Source organism: Triticum dicoccoides, chromosome 5A (genome assembly GCF_002162155.2).
Source record: "Triticum dicoccoides isolate Atlit2015 ecotype Zavitan chromosome 5A, WEW_v2.0, whole genome shotgun sequence".
Classification (NCBI taxonomy): domain Eukaryota; kingdom Viridiplantae; phylum Streptophyta; class Magnoliopsida; order Poales; family Poaceae; genus Triticum; species Triticum dicoccoides.
The window spans coordinates 572,160,647-572,166,270 of NC_041388.1; the positions used below are offsets into that span (position 1 = coordinate 572,160,647).

Here is a 5,624-nt window from a genome sequence, read left to right on the forward strand (position 1 = left end):
GGTAAGGTGTGTACTTCTTGGAAAACAGCGCGCGCGTTTGGCAAGGTGTGTACTCAACGCACGACGACTTTACTAACACATCCACACCGTGCCTTTGAAAGCAAGCACCGTGTCCGTGTGTGGTACTACCGTACTACTCTTCATACACACGCTTCCGTGTTAGGACTGGGAGGAGCACTTAGCAGGCAGTGTGGCATCCAAGCATGTGATCGGTGAGATCGGGGAGACACACACGCTTCACTGAAGCTAGCCCTTATAATTGAACTCCAAGGCCGGCCGGGCAGCTAGCACAACCATCTCATTCTCGGCGATCATGGCAATCATAGCTGCAGCTGCAGCAATGGCTGTGCTGCTCGTTCTAGAGTTTCGGGTCGCCGCCGGCGGAGCAGCACCTCCGGCGATCGGGATGCCGGGCTGTGACACCACCTGCGGCGACGTCGACGTGCCGTACCCGTTCGGCATGGGGCCGGCCAGGTGCTACCACTCGCCCGGGTTCAACCTCACCTGCGACAACACCACAACCCCGCCGCGGCTGCTGCTCGGTGGAGGCGGCAATGGCATATTCCAAGTCGAGGGCTTCAATCTTCAGTGGTCCAAGGTGCTCGTCAGGCGCACCCCTGGCGACATAAGAGTGGACGCCAACGGCGGCAGCGGCTCCTTGTTCGCCGGAGGCCTCCGGAACGCCAACGAAGGTGCCTACATCATGCTCCCGCACGGCTCGAACGAGCTCATCCTGCTGGGATGCAACGTGCGGGCGACTCTGGTTGTCACCAGCGGCGGCGACAGCAGCAAGGGCACCGTCGTCAGCGCCTGCTCCTCCTTGTGCGGGGAAAAAGGCCACGGGTCCTTGCGGTACGTGCGGTCCAGCCTTGAGAGCAGCATGGTGTGCACCGGCGAAGGCTGCTGCCAGGCGCCCATCGTCCCCGTCAAGGCAGCGGCGGTATCAGGGTCCTCCTACTCCGTGCAGATCGAGTGGTTCGGCCGGAACAACCGCAGCGCCGACGAGGAGCGGATGCCCACGCGCGTGTTCGTCGCCAACGAAGGGTGGTTCGAGAACAAGAAGATCTCCGACAAGCTCTGGTATCCCAAACGGTCGCTGGTGAAGGGTGGGCCAACGGGAGTACCAATTTGGCTGAGCTGGGAGTTCGCCCAGGATCCTTCTCGTAATCATCGTCATAGCAATATATCTTCTTCATCCACCTTCAGCTGCAATGATGATGTTACACGAGTCGGCTATACGTGCATGTGCAAAAGGGGCTACGGAGGCAATCCCTACATCCCCAACGGGTGCCAAGGTTCAATTTTTTTCCCCACGTTTCATTCTGAACTTACATATTAGACCTACATGCAGTTTTGTTATACTCCCTCTGTTCACTTTTATAAGCCGTTTCAGACAACTAAAAATAGGCTGCTTTGCATGATGTCTGAAATGTCTTCAAGGCCTTATAAAAATGAACAGAGAAAGTATTGAATTTATACCGTAGGTTTTTTTAGTGATACTATTTTTTTCTATGAGAAATACAGTATTGTAGATTTTAATGCTCACAACATCTACACACTGAAAAAGGGATGGAAGGTCTGAAATAAATCCATAAAATGTCTCGAGTCTCGAGTACACAGTCAAATTTAGGACTTGAATCTGGGTGGATTTATTTTTTCACAAGAGGAATCTAACCATCTATGCTATGCTAGTTCACATGTTAGTGTTACTAGTACTGTGAGATTGCCTGATACTAATCATTAATCAACATTAAATATTCAAGAAAGCATGTGCGTAACTACGTACCGGAGGTGAGTAATTTTTTGAGGAACTTTTGATTGATATTCTTTTTGAGAAAGACTAATATGAAATATGCCTGAAATTGTTTCTTTAATTTTGTTTGGGTTGAAATCGTACTTATCTGTAGATTAGATATCAACGAGTGTGAGCTGCCGGAAGACTACTGCCTTGGTGGCGTATGCACAAATACGATTGCAAGTTTTGACAAGACAGTATAGGACATGTGCCTGAGTGGATTGATTTCTCCACAAGAAATCTAATCATCTATGCTATGCTCACTTCGCTCGTTTAGTGATATTAATATATGATTGGCTGATATAATTGATATCGTTGTGTTCGTATATAAAAGCACCATTCGATAGTAGTACCGACTTTATATAAGATAATCCACATATAGTTGGACCAATCATTAATCCATATTAAATATTCAAGAATGCACGCTCCTGACTATTGGAGGTGAGTAATTTTTTGGAGGAGCATTTGACAAATTTGAAGAAAAAAATCGAAAAGGAGAGTACCCCAGGCTTGCATGACTAATATGAAATAAGCCGGAAATTGTATCCTTAATTTCGTTTGGTTTGTAAAATCGTGCTTTTTTTTAGATATCAACGAGTGTGAGCAGCCACAAAACTACCGGTGCCTTGGTGATGGCGTATGTACCAATACGATTGGAGGTTTTGACTGCGGGTGTCCGCCTGGAACCCATGGCAACCATTCCATACCCGGTGGCTGCGTCCCTTTCATCTCTGGTAATTATTTTCTTGGCCAGTTGGGTCATGAACAAATACTAAGATACATTTTTTTCTTGAGATAGCTTTATTTATATTATTATTTTTAAAGTCAGAAACTCTTCTTATTTCTTTGTAATATGAAATTAGTAATACAACAATTGTTTGCTTGCAGAAGGTGATAGGTGCAGCCCGTCCTGCGGGGACGTAGATGTGCACTACCCATTCGGCGTCGGTCCATCCCACTGCTACCTGCCGGGCTTCAACCTCACCTGTGACTATCCCAGCAGCGGCAAGCCACCACGATTGCTGCTCGATAGCTACGGTGCCTTCCAAATTCAAGAAATCTCAATCCAGAACTCTACACTGCGTGTTACTAGCTCCGTCGCCACTCTCGAAGCTAAAACGTTAGATCCTTACTCCTTCCATTTCAACAATTACTTCAGTGAAGGAGGCAACACACTCTTCTCTCTATCCACCCGCAACGAGCTCGTAATCTCAGGATGCATGCAATGTCCAAGCAACACTGCTAGGGCCTGGTGACGACCCAAACATCATCAGCGTTTGTGCCACTTTCTGCTCCAACTCTGACATCAATGCCGGGAGGGTGCCAATTGCAAGCCATGACAGCGATGACAATAGCTGTTACGGTGTGGGTTGTTGCCGGGCACGTATATCTACGTCAATTGATGGCATGCCTGACAGGATGAACTTCAAATTTTTCGACATCAATAGTGTCCAGAACAACGTCTCGCGGCCCCCATATGTGCTAATCGCAGAGGAGGGGTGGTTTGACAATCGCCTCATCTCCGAACAGCAAATGCAAGCATCTCAAGGCAAGTCAAATTTTAAGCCTAATGTTCCTATTATTCTTCAGTGGGAGGTGTTGCAATCATCAGGCTTACCCAACGCCAAGATGAAGTCACTTAAAAATTGTCCTCTGGAGGTAGCCGCTAATATTTGCAAGAGCAAACACAGCCACTGCAAACCAGGGAACAGAGGTTATTCTTGCCGGTGTGACGAGGGTTACCACGGCAATACCTATACCCCCAATCCCAATGGATGCAAAGTTTAGCAACGTAATGTACATTGGCCACTTATATGAACAGGTTAATATACTTTATCCATTATGTAGTTAACTGAGTTTGGCTCTTTTTTCTTTGTTCTACAGGTGGCCCCGTGACACTTAAAGGTGAGCAACTTAAGACGAGGACAAATACAAGTATTTGCAGTCACCTCTGTATTGCTATTTAATTCTTACTCAGCCTAATTCGGTTCTTCTCATTATTATGAGAACGTGATTTTGTTCATGTATGTGTTGTTTGCTTAGCATGTCTAGGCACGCCATAGATATAGAATAATCACAATAATAATTTCGTTATTTTTCATATCAATAGAGAGATTAAAGATCTATATTTTTTCAGGTATAAGTGTGATTATTGGACTTTCTTGCGGGGCAGGTCTTGTGATTTTGGTTCTCACTTCACTGTTTGTTTCCAAGAAATTGAAACATCGGAGAATCCAGATGTTAAAACGGAAGTTCTTCAAGCAAAATCATGGACACCTGTTGGAACAGTTGGTATCTCAAAGAGCTGGTATTGCAGAACAAATGATCATAACGTTGGAAGAGCTAAAAAAGGCAACACATAATTTTGATAAAGATCTTGTGGTTGGCGGTGGAGGGCATGGTACTGTTTACAAAGGGATTTTATCGAACCAACATATTGTGGCCATCAAGAAACCAAAGAAGGTGCTTTCAAAGGAGATTGATGAGTTTATAAATGAGGTCGCCATCCTATCACAAATCAACCACAAAAATGTCGTAAAACTCTATGGTTGCTGCCTTGAAACTGAAGTCCCGATGTTGGTGTATGAGTTCATATCCAATGGGACACTTTACGATCATCTTCATGTTGAAGGACCAATATCATTGTCGTGGAATAACAGGTTGCGCATAGCCACTGAAACAGCCAAGTCGCTCGCCTATCTTCACTCAACTGTGGCAATGCCTATCATCCACAGAGATGTCAAGTCTGCTAACATACTTTTGGATGATACTCTCACAGCAAAGGTAGCTGACTTTGGAGTTTCAAGGTACATTCCGATGGAGAAATCCGGGTTAACAGCAAGAGCTCAAGGTACACGAGGATACTGGGACCCTATGTACTTTTACACTGGGCGGCTCATGGAGAAAAGTGATGTTTACAGTTTTGGGGTTGTCCTTGTGGAACTGCTAACCAGGAAGAAGCCATTTTCATATTTGTCCTCAGATGATGAGGGTCTTGTTGTACATTTTGTTACCTTGTTTGCAGAAGGGAATTTGCTCCAGATATTAGATCCACAAGTTATCGAGGAAGGGGGCAAAGAAGTCCAAGAAGTGGCTGCTATTGCAATAACATGTGTGAAATTAAAAGGAGAGGACCGTCCAACCATGAGGCAAGTGGAGTTGACGCTAGAAGGCCTACGTGCATCCGAGAGCATATTTTAGATAAGGTAGTGGCTAAAAAAGTTTACAATAATGGTAACGAAGTAGGTGTTCAATCTAATAAGTTAGTTAGAAAAGTTAATGAGGGCTCGACAAGACGGTATAGTATGGAAGAAGAGTTCATACTATCTGCAAGTTATCCTCGGTAGTCTGGTTTACAAGAGACATAATTATTCCAACTTAGTGAAATTGTGCTCAAGGGAAAGATTACTCATGTTGACTCAATAGCTTTGTTTTGATGTATATCTAGTTATCCAACAGCACCTTTGTGAATTTGTGCTCAAATAAAAGACTTCATTTGCTAGATCAGCAGCTTTGTTATGTTGTATATCCAGTACTGATGTTGTTGTCCACGAGAGATGAGCCAGCGGTGAAAGGGCATTCGCAAGAAGTATTGTGAATGAAATGACTCTAGTATGGTATTTTAGAAGTTCATAAATTGTTCTATACTTTTTGTCATGTTTTCAAAATTTTACTTCCAGAAGTATTTTAGCATACACTATATATTTTGGTATCAAGGGAATACATACATAATGTTTTATGCTGGCAGTTCAATAGAAATATCCTATTATTTTACTTTTAGAAAAGAAGGTGAGAAGCCCATTTTTAGTAGTTAGAGCATCTACAACCA

The 5,624-nt window shown here is 44.4% G+C and overlaps 1 pseudogene; it reads left to right on the forward strand.

Moving 5' to 3' along the window:
* Nucleotides 1-313: 313 nt before the first annotated feature.
* On the forward strand, nucleotides 314-5,288 carry LOC119302938 (annotated as a pseudogene).
* Nucleotides 5,289-5,624: the final 336 nt, after the last annotated feature.